Raw genomic sequence first — 10,086 nt, 5'->3', positions numbered from 1 at the left:
ATATCAATTTATTTTTGATATTCTTTGCATTCCTATATAAAATTTACAAAATTTACCTAAAATCAATAAATATAAAATCTCCCTTAATTAGACATAGTAAAAAATATATTTTTTAAAAAATTTAATGCTCTCCAGAGAGCATGCGAGTAGAGCTGGTGAGTGATTGGGCCTACTCCCTTATGGGGCTTGTGCTCATATCTGATCCGGATCATCTTGGGTTGCCGGCCCAGACTCGAGCCGCCTCTCGAACGTATGATCTGATGGGCTTTGGACCTGTGGCCTTCTTTTGGACCCGACCTTATTCCTGGGCTAGGAAAGATCTGGAGGTTATCAATTGCCCCTTTACCTCCTCAGCAGTTATTCCATGACTGGTGAGAGGGTAAATATTTAGGCTCCACTAATGACCAGGCCGGCTCTACTGGGTCGTTACTGGTCGAACTGATCCGGGCTAAGAGTTCAGAGTCTGGTTAAGCTTCTGACTTGCGAGTTTTTCTTATTCTCATGAGGGCATTTCTGTTTTTGGCTCACGATCTCGTCATTGTTGCGAGCTCAGGAATGTAATACCTTGCTCCTCTTGAGATAACCTTCTGGTAGTCGGTGTGGTTTGAGCTGTGAGCTCCAGTGGGATAGAGTACTCGTTCTTTTGTTGTTTTCCTCTTCCTGGGTTATTCTTGCTGAACGTCTGTTTATTGTGAGTTAATCCGAGCTGTGAGCATGGTCCTTCGCCTTCGTTTATCCTTTTATGCGTTCCTGCATTTGTGGGCCTTTTCGTAGAGGGAGCTTGATTCTCTGTTATTTCTTCTGTATTTAGCTTTATTCTACTTGAGTGTTTTCCTGTTGCGAGTTCATCCGAGCTGGGAGCTCGGTTCTTTGCTTTTCACTTAGGCTTTTGTGCCTATAGCCTGTGATGGTGTCTATATCGCGAGCTCCGAAGTTTGGAATTTCATTTTCTTCACTTTGATGCCCCGAGCTCTTTTGTGAAGTCGGACTTAATTTCTTACTCTCTTGTTGAGCCTTATTCGGGCTGCCTATTGTGTTTACCAATACCGAGCTCATTTTCTTGAGATCGTCAGGGTGTTTTGACACTTTTGGCTGTTGTGTGAGATTAAAGTCTCTCTACCTAATGACTCGAGCTCCTTTGGGAGGTCGGAGTTTAGCTTTTCATTTATGGTCCCGTGCCCCAATCTTTTATGTGAGATCAGAACTATGTTCTTATGAGTTATTTTTGCTTGTAGCACCGGATGATCTTGGGGATTCCGGCCATTTTTGCTCCGGGAGATCTTTGAGATCTTCGCCGGTCTTCTACCTCAGTGAGGTCTTCTACCTCTCAGTGAGGTCTTCTACCTCAGTGAGGTCTTCTACCTCTCAGTGAGGTCTTCTGCCTCAGTGAGGTCTTCTACCTCAGTGAGGTCTTCTGCCTCAGTGAGGTCTTCTGCCTCAGTGAGTTCTTCTGCCTCAGTGAGGTCTTCTGCCTCATTGAGGTCTTCTGCCGCATTGAGGTCTTCTGCCTCAGTGAGGTCTTCTGCCTCATTGAGGTCTTCTGCCTTAGTGAAGTCTTCTGCCTCATTGAGGTCTTCTGCCTCAGTGAGGTCTTCTGCCTCATTGAGGTCTTCTGCCTCAGTGAGGTCTTCTGCCTCATTGAGGTCTTCTGCCTTAGTGAAGTCTTCTGCCTCATTGAGGTCTTCTGCCTCAGTGAGGTCTTCTGCCTCAGTGAGGTCTTCTGCCCCATTGAGGTCTTCTGAGGTCTTCTGCCTCAGTGAGGTCTTCTGCCTCAGTGAGGTCTTCTGCCTCAGTGAGGTCTTCTGCCTCAGTGAGATCTTCTGCCTCATTGAGGTCTTCTGCCTCAGTGAGGTCTTCTGAGGTCTTCTGCCTCAGTGAGGTCTTCTTATGCCAGGACCTCATTGAGGTCTTCTATGGCTCAGTGAGGTCTTCTTTTGCCAGGACCTCACTAAGGTCTTCTATGGCTCAGTGAGGTCTTCTTTTGCCAGGACCTCACTGAGGTCTTCTTTTATCTCAGTGAGGTCTTCTTTTGCCAGGACCTCACTGAGGTCTTTGTTGCTCCGAGAGATCTTGGAGATCTTCACCGGCCATTTTTGTTTTGTTTTCTCGGGAGTTCTAGGGGATCCCGGTCTTTTTTGTTTTCCTGGGAGTTCTAGGGGATTCCGATCTTCTTTATTTTCCTGGGATGACCTCGGGGCCACGCCGGCTGTTTTTGCTCCAGGAGATCTTACGGGATCCTGGCCGTTTCTGTTCCGGGGTGACCTCGGGGCCCCGCCGGCTGTTTTTGCTCCAGGAGATCTTACGGGATCCTGGTCGTTTTTGTTCCAGGGTGACCTCGGGGCCCCGTCGGCTGTTTTTTGTTTTGTTTTCCCGGGAGTTCTAGGGGATCCCGGTCTTCTTTGCTCCGGGGTGACCTCGGGGCCCGCCGGCTGTTTTTTGTTTTGTTTTCCCGGGAGTTCTAGGGGATCCCGGTCTTCTTTGCTCCGGGGTGACCTTGGGGCCCCGCCGGCTGTTTTTGTTTTGGGAGATCTTTTGAGATTCGCCAGCCTTGTACCTCTGAGGTCTCTATGTCTCAGGGTCTTCTGAAAGATTCAGGATTTTTTTACAAAATAACAACTTGCACAGAGCACATATAACGAGGATGCTCGTTGTTAATTCAATAATATTCAGCAATAAATAATATGTCGCACATGTCACTTGGTTTCATTTTTCAGATGCATGCAAGTATTAACTCATGCAATTTTAGAGATGCAACGAACAATACTTTTGCATGTGTAAGTTTCTCCATGATTTTTCAATCTATACAATGTGAGCAATTATTAGGATATCTAAACTCATAGAGATATATTTTAATTAAATTTAGTCTTACTATTTACATGTGAAGCATGCCATTTGGGTCCTGGAGCATATATATCATGGGCATTTAAAATAAGTAATTAAGGGCTTGTAAATTTTTCCCAATATGCTAATGACACGTGGCAAGTTATGTGTACCTTATTTCAACATCAATTGGCATGATTATCTAAAACACGGCGAGCAGCACTTCAGATGAGTGTGAGCTCATGATGATAAGTGTAGCACCAGTTACTGTATCTCTTCGGCAATTAGATCCATTCCTTATTCTGCTGATAACAGAGAGAATAACAGGGAGACCAGGTGTGCAAATGCCCTGCTGTTCGTGCATTTGTGAGCCCAAGCTAGGTAGACAACGAATAGATGACCTCATCATTATACATAATCCACTATTTTTACTGGTGTGGCTAGTCCACCGACCCTCCAAAGGGATTAATAGCAAATAAATGGTTGGTCCCCCTTGAGGAGCTTATCATAATCCAGTTACTGTCATCATTGGGACAGTGCTTCCCATGAATCCAAGCATTATTTGAAACCATTTATATTGTGGCCGTGAACTGAGGCAATAATTAAAAGGGTCCCACTAGGATAACACCAAAATAGGACTTGTGTGCTCTAAATTGGGCAATGACAGATTTACTGACAATATCCCTGACAACAACCATCCCCATGTTATCTGGACAACTTCTTATATCCCATGTTACCTAGTGTCATAATTCCAGCGGCAAGTTGCTTGCTTGATTCTTTTGCATAACGTGCAACCAAACTGCTATTTGAATTGAAACCAGAAAAGCTTGCAGAAGGTGTTGGATGCTGTGGGTTTACACTCTCAGAATTGGAAACTGCAATTGGACTTCCACTATAAGCCGGCCATCTGGAACCAACGGCAAGAAGACCATAGACTATACCCCCTGCACAAGGATAACCAGTGACTATAGGATTTGTAAGAATAGCATATTCTCTCTCCAGTATCGCCACATCAAAACATTGTATCAGAGCTGCATGAGAAATAGCAACAATTCGAGAGCTGCAGCTCGCAGAATAAACAGCTGATCTGAGCTTCAACACACGTACATAAGATTGGGATGTCAGGGAATAAAATAGAACGATGGTGGGCACTAAACTTAGCATTACTCAGATCATGGGGGTCAGGGGTGCTCTCATTGTATGGTATAGTTAACCCATTCTTGAAAGGTGTTTCCTCCAGAAAGGGTCACACTAGTACAAACTACCAAAAGAGATCGGCTGTCTGCACACTTGTCTGCTGACTTCCTTGATGTTATTGGTTTTGGTGTCATTTGCAAGGATGAAACGGGGCCATCGCGCCTAAAATGTGAGTCCGAATGTTATCAGCTTCCTCAACATCCCAAACTCAAGAACCAGACCGACAACCCAGGAGAAAAACTCTCTGAATCACATCACCCTCATCCGACCTGAAATGTGAGCTCGATCACAAACACGGCTCCGACCTCGATCACATCCCAGCTCGAGCACGGGTCCGACCTCAAGGGCTGTCTATCACTGTGGCGGTCGGATTTTGCCAAGTTCCTTTTTGCTTTGCTAAACACGGCTCTGACCTCTAGCATTACGCGAACCATAGCAGAGAGCGGCAACTGGACACGACGATCATTTTTATTCGTCCTGAACTGTGAGCCCGACCTCGAACACGGCTCCGACCTCGATCACAGATCTAAGCTTGAGCACAGATCCGACCTTAATGAGTAATCTTATGCTGTGGTCGCCAGATTTGCCGAGCTCCTATCTGTCTTGCTGTTCTGACCAACCAACTTGCTAATTCAAATCTTGAGGGCAGTCTGGCCATCCGATTAGGAATGCAGGATCGACCTCGAACATGACTTCAACCTCAGGCATACATCTATCCGACTTCACGATTTCCATCCCGAGCTTGAGTTGTGAAGCACTGGACAGATAAAACTCACCCGGTTCTTGCCCCTTCTTTCTGTCGCACAATTTCACCATAGGAGTTTACCCAGGGTTTCTTGTCCGCTGTTGTTGGCTTTGTATCCATGGTGAAGCCAAAGCGAGGCCGTTCGCCGCCTTTCGATTCTGGCTCGGGTTCGTTGTCCCGGTCCCGCTCGAAGTCACGGTCACGCTCTTACTCTGGTTTAGATTCTCGCTCCAGCTCACGCTCCTAGTCTTTGTCCTCCCGATCTCGTTCCAAATCGTTCTCTTCATCCTCCTCCCCTTCTCGCAGCCTCAGCTCCGTTAGCCGCAGCCCTACTGCTCAAAGAAAGAGTTCTGCTGTAGTGGCTAAACGAGGTCGTTCTCCACACCTGCAATCTAGAAAAACTTCTCCGCCAAGGAAGATTTCTCCCATTCGTGAGTCTCTTGTTCTTCACATTGGCTCACTCAGCAGGAATGTGCATGAAGGCCATTTAAAAGAGATATTCAGTAACTTTGGTGAGGTTGTACATGTGGAGCTCCGCGACAGGGGGTTTCACCACCCCCAAAACCTATTGTTGCCGGCCTCGTAACCCCACCGACCTCCTTTTTCCTCATGGACTCCTCTTCTCTTTCTCTCGCCTTCTTCTTTTCTTTCTTTCTTTTTTTTTATATATATATATACGGCCGACCTCAGAATTTCAACAAATACATATATTACTCTCCCTTATTTCCTTTTACAGAAAATATTCACCAGACTTCAAAGGAAAAATCAGCCGTAATAAAATCTAATAAATATTAAAATAAATTATCTGAAAGACCATCAAAATATTCTTTATAACAATGAACCTTTCTTTTCGGCTGGGTTATCCGCTCAAACTTTCGTACCTTATGTGGATCTCAATGAGTGGATCTGGAAACTTTAGAGATAGTAAAATCTCTTTCGTTCCCACAGACGGCGCCATTTGATAACTCTGAATCTCCTTGGGCTCCCTATTTGATAGATCTGGTTCTCCCTCGTCCCCTGGTTTCTGGATCTGATTCCTTTTTGAGCTTCCTGATGGGTCTATCAAATGGGTCTCCATGTTCTATTTGATGAAAGGACCTGTAAAATAAGGGGAGACAGTCAAGGGTCTACCGGGGATGTCCCGGGGGAGACCCTCCGACGTTCAAGTCAGGTTTCATGAATTAGAAGAGCGTATTCAGGCAAGAGTTGCAGAGAATATAAAAATGGAGTCCAAGCAGGAGAGGAAAAAGAAGAAGAATATATCCCCTTGCAAGAGAAGACCCCCAGTATATAGTGCTTCCTGTCCTTGTCACTTAGGCCCGTACATACGGGCGTGTCAGGCACCTGCTCCATGCGTAACGGCCATTTAATGCTCTCCAGAGAGCATGCGGGTAGAGCTGGTGAGTGATTGGGCCTACTCCCTTATGGGGCTTGTGCTCATATCTGATCCGGATCATCCTGGGTTGCCGGCCCAAACTCGAGCCGCCTCTTGAACGTATGATCTGATGGGCTTTGGACCTGTGGCCTTCTTTTGGACCCGACCTTATTCCTGGGCTAGGAAAGATCTGGAGGTTATCAATGCCGATTGAAAATGTTTTGAGTCGGGTTAAAATTGTTAAAATTAAGTTTATATAATTTTTTATTATAATATTAGAAAAATATTACATATTATTAATTATTATCTATATTTTAATGGTTTATTATTAGGTTGGTATTTTAAAATTATTTCTTTACTAATATTTAATTAAGTGAGATTTTATATTTATTAATTTTATATAAATTTTGTAAATTTTATATAGGGATGCAAAGAATAGCAAAAATAAATTGATATACGGTGATAGGAGTTGGTTATGAAGTAATGACGATGCAGAGATATTGAACGTGATAAATTAATATAATAAATTAGTTCTTTAAATTTATATGAATATATATTAAATAAAATATATATAGAGATATTTAACGTGATAAAAAATATATAAATTTTAAAAATAAAAGACTAAAATTTATTTATATATACTGATTGAAAATATTTTAAGTTGGATTGAAATTACTAAAATTTAGGTTTATAAGTTTATATAATTTTTTTATTAAAATATTAGAAAAATATCACATATATTTAATGGTTATCATACAATTTAATTGTTTATAATTAGGTTGGTATTATTAAAATATTTTGAAAAAAGTATTATATATTTTATTTGATAAATTAATTTATGGGGAATGAAGTGGATAAAAATATTTAATAAACAATTGCTTTAAATTTATATAAATAAAAAAATTATATAGAGATATTTAATGTTATAAAAAATATAAAAATATTTAAAAAAATATTTAAATTTCATTACATATGTAGATTAAAAATATTTTAAGTTTGGATGAAATTGCTAAAATTTGGATTTTTAAGTTAATATAATTTTTTTTGTTATAATATTAGAAAAATATAATATATTATTAAGTTTTCTCGTATATTTTAATTATTTATAATTAAGTTTGTATTTTAGAAATATTTTTTAAAAAATATTATAAATTTTACCTGATAAATTAATTTATAGGGATAAAAATAAAAAAAAATTAATAAATCAGTAGTTTAAATTTATATGAATGTATATTAAATAAAAATTATATAGAGATAATTGAGGTAATAAAAAATATAAAAATTTTAAAAATAAAATTCTGAAATTTTTTTACTATGCCAATTGAAAATATTTTAAGGTGAGATTGAAATTGCTAAAATTTAGGTTTTTAAGTTTATATGATTTTTTATTGTAATATTAGAAAAATAACACATATTATTAATTTTCATTATATATTTTAAAATATACAATTGTTTATAATTTGGTTGATATTATAAAATATATATATATATATATTTTTTTTTTGAAATAGGGGTTGGGGGAGTTGAACCTTAGACCTCTCAAGGCTACAAGGATGCACTTTCCACCAGACTAAGTCTCAGAGTGCATTATAAAAATATTTTTAAAAGAATATTATATATTTTGCCTCATAAAATAATTTATAGAGATAAAAATGAAAAAAATTAGCGTTTTAAATTTATATGAACGTGTATTAAATAAAAATTATATAAAGATATTTAACGTGATAAAAAATTATGAAATTTTAAAAATAAAATATAAAAATTTCTTTATATATGCTGATTGAAAATATTTTAAGTCGGGTTAAAATTGTTAAAATTAAATTTTTAAATTTATATAATTTTTTATTTTAATATTAAAAAAATATCACATATTATTAATTGTCATCGTATATTTTAATGGTTTATAATTAAGTTGATATTATAAAAATATTTTTATATAAATTATTAAATGAGATTTTATATCTATTGATTTTACTTAAATTTTTTATTTTTTATACAGGGATGCAAAGAATAAAAAATAAATTGATATATAAGAAAAGGAGTTAATTACTAAGCAATGACTATATAGAAATATTTAATGTGATAAATTAATATAATAAATTAGTTTTTTAAATTTATATGAATATATATTAAAAAAAATTATATATAGATATTTAATGTGATAAAAAAATATAAAAATTTTAAAAATAAAATGCTGAAATTTCTTTATATATGCTAATTGAAAATATTTTAAGTCGGATTAAAATTGCTAAAATTAGGTTTTAAAATTTATATAATTTTTTATTACAATATTAGAAAAATATCACATATTATTAATTGTTATAGTATATTTTAATGGTTTATAATTAAGTTAGTATTGTAAAAATATCTTTTAAAAGAAATAATTTCTTTGTGATATTTAATTAAATGAGATTTTATATCTATTAATTTTAGGTAAATTTTAAAAATTTTATATAGAGATGCAAAGAATAGCAAAAATAAGTTAATTATGAAGCAATAGCTATGTTGAGATATTTAACGTGATAAATTAATATAATAAATTAGTTGTTTAAATTTATATAAACATATTTAACGTAATAAAAATATCAAAATTTTAAAAATAAAAGGCTGAAATTTTCTTTATATATATTGATTGAAAATATTTTAAGAACGGTTGAAATTGCTAAAATTTAGATTTTTAAGGTTATATAATTTTTTATTGCAATATATTAGAAAAGTATCGCATATTTTTAATTGTTATCGTGTAATTTAATTATTAATAATTAGGTTGGTATTATAAAAATATCTTTTAAAATAATATTATATATTTTACTTGATAAATTAATTTATAAAGATTAAAATGGGCAAAAAAATAATAAATAAGTGATTTAAATTTATATGAATGCACTTTGAAAAAAAATTATATAGAGATATTTAATGTGATAAAAAAAATAAAAATTTTAAAAATAAAATGCTGAAATTTCTTTATATATGCAGATTGAAAATATTGTAAGTCTGGTTGAAATTGCTAAATTTAGGTTTATGAGTTTATATAATTTTTTTATTATAATATTAGAAAAATATCAAATTTTTAATTGTTATTGTATAATTTAATTGTTTAAAATTAAGTTGATATTATAAAAATATTTTTTTAAAATATATTTCTTTAGTGATATTTAATTAAGTGAGATTTTATATTTATTGATTTTATGTAAATTTTGTATATATAGGGATGTAAAGAATGACAAAAATAAATTGATATATAGTGATAGGAGTTGATTATGAAGTAATGGCGATGTAGAGATATTTAACGTGATAAATTAATATGATAAATTAGTTCTTTAAATTTTTATGAATATATATTAAATAAAAATTATATAGAGATATTTAACGTGATAAAAAAATATAAAAATTTTAAAAATAGAAGACTAAAATTTCTTTATATATGATGATTGAAAATATTTTAAGTCGAGTTGAAATTGCTAAAATTTAGATTTATGAGTTTATATAATTTTTTTACTATAATATTAGAAAAATATCACATATTTTTAATTGTTATCGTATAATTTAATTGTTTATAATTAGGTTGATATTATAAAAATATTTTTTAAAAAAATATTATATATTTTACTTATAAATTAATTTATAGGGATTGAAGTGGATAAAAATATTTAATAAATAAGTGTTTTAAATTTATATGACTAAAAAAATTATATAGAGATATTTACTGTTATAAAAAATATAAAAATATTTAAAAAAAATGTTGAAATTTCAGTATGTAGATCAAAAATATTTAAAGTTTGGATGAAATTCCTAAAATTTAGTTTTTTTAAGTTAATATAATTTTTTTAATTATATTAGAAAAATATCACATATTATTAATTTTTCTCGTATATTTTAATTATTTATAATTAAGTTGGTATTTTAAAAATATTTTTTAAAAAAATATTATATATTTTACCTGATAAAT

At 34.3% G+C, this 10,086-nt stretch overlaps 1 pseudogene; it reads right to left on the bottom strand.

Moving 5' to 3' along the window:
* Window positions 1-2,905: 2,905 nt before the first annotated feature.
* On the bottom strand, window positions 2,906-4,882 carry LOC110607808 (annotated as a pseudogene).
* Window positions 4,883-10,086: the final 5,204 nt, after the last annotated feature.

The sequence above is a fragment of the Manihot esculenta genome, chromosome 4 (genome assembly GCF_001659605.2).
Source record: "Manihot esculenta cultivar AM560-2 chromosome 4, M.esculenta_v8, whole genome shotgun sequence".
Taxonomy (NCBI): Eukaryota; Viridiplantae; Streptophyta; class Magnoliopsida; order Malpighiales; family Euphorbiaceae; genus Manihot; species Manihot esculenta.
The sequence above is the reverse complement of the archived record's forward strand: the minus strand, read 5'-3'. Positions and strand labels throughout refer to the sequence as shown.